The 1,451-nt window shown below is 25.2% G+C and overlaps 1 protein-coding gene across 1 annotated transcript in view; it reads right to left on the reverse strand.

Moving 5' to 3' along the window:
- Positions 1-925, reverse strand: part of LOC107847952 (putative late blight resistance protein homolog R1A-10) — a 25,964-nt gene extending 25,039 nt beyond the window's left edge. Inside the window, exon 1 of the mRNA XM_047399385.1 lies at positions 811-925. The gene's annotated coding sequence lies outside the window, so the exon portion shown is untranslated. The remainder of the gene's footprint in view (positions 1-810) is intronic.
- Positions 926-1,451: the final 526 nt, after the last annotated feature.

Consider the following 1,451-nt stretch of genomic DNA (forward strand, 5'->3'; position numbering starts at 1 on the left):
AAATCTCCAAACTAATTTGTTAGTATTTGAATCTTTTATCAATTTTTTTAATATAAAGTTAGTTCAATTAGAAAGCTAAAAGAGAAATCTAACCTTAGAGTGGAAACAAAGAGAATGTAAAGAACACTCACTCTATGCGACACTTTTGACCAACATTTTAAGATACATTTTTCAATCATATTCACATGAAAATTATACAACTTATAGTATTTCTTGTACAGTTTTTGATGTCTAAATTTATTTTAAAATGCTGCATTGATGCAATTTAATTTAGTTTTAAATATTAATTAAATTGACTTATGAAAAATGAAAAGTGTCACACAAACTAAAACAAAAAGAGTAGCTTTTACTATCTTCCCTTTTTTGTTATTTCCTGGAGAAATAAAAGTCCAAAAGTAAATTTGCTAGATCTAGTTAAAACTTAAAATTCCTTTTGTTGCTTAATTTAGCATTTATGACTCATTAGCTGAAATTCACAAAACATTCTAGATCTGTACTAATTCTTTTACGCTCTCCTTCCCAAATTATCCATTTCAAATTGAGATGGCACATTAATTAAGAAAAATAATTAATAACATGGTTAGTTTATCATATTTTAATTTGAAGAAAAAATAATTAATGCAAAGGGTAAACATGAGAAAAAAATTATCTTGTGTTAATAAATAAAAAAAGACAAATAAAATGAGATATTAAATTAGAAAATTTGAGACGAGTAAAGAAAATCATGATCACAGTGTAGTAAAACAATACATTTAAATTGTGGCAAATAATCAAAAGGAAATAAAATAGAAAGCTAAAAAGAAATCACACCTTAGAGTGGAAATAGAGAGATTAATAATTGCTGCAAAATTCTTCTAACTCTATGGTTTTCCTCTCACAGAAAATGAAAATTTGGAAAAGAAGTTTTGTGGACTCATGTACTCCCTCCGTCCCATTTTACCCGTCCCAAATTTTTTAATTTGGTCCATTTTACTTATTTTTTTACTTATCAAGATAAGATAAATTTTTTATTTTAATGTTTTATCCTTTGCATTAATTACTTTTTCTTTAAATTAAAATATAAAATTAAAGATATTATGATAAATTAGCCATAATATTTATTACTTTTTTTAATAATTATGTCATCCCAATCTGAAATACATAAAATGGAAGGAAGGGTGTATAATGGTAGCAGAAAGATCAATTAGTAATTGACAAGGTTGACTTTACAAAATACACGTGGCACTTTTTTATTGGACCATGTTAAAATACTACGTAGTAATTTTTAATTACATCTAACCCAACCATGGTTGTGTTTGCATATTCACTAAATAATCATGATTAGTTATTAAATTAATCATTCATGGTAAGTTGAATTGATTTAATGTAGATTGTTAGAATGAGGAATTGAGTGCAAATACCTGATGCAGAAAAATATTTATCGTAAGATGATTTAATCTGTAAATTATATT

Source organism: Capsicum annuum, chromosome 11 (assembly GCF_002878395.1).
Source record: "Capsicum annuum cultivar UCD-10X-F1 chromosome 11, UCD10Xv1.1, whole genome shotgun sequence".
Classification (NCBI taxonomy): domain Eukaryota; kingdom Viridiplantae; phylum Streptophyta; class Magnoliopsida; order Solanales; family Solanaceae; genus Capsicum; species Capsicum annuum.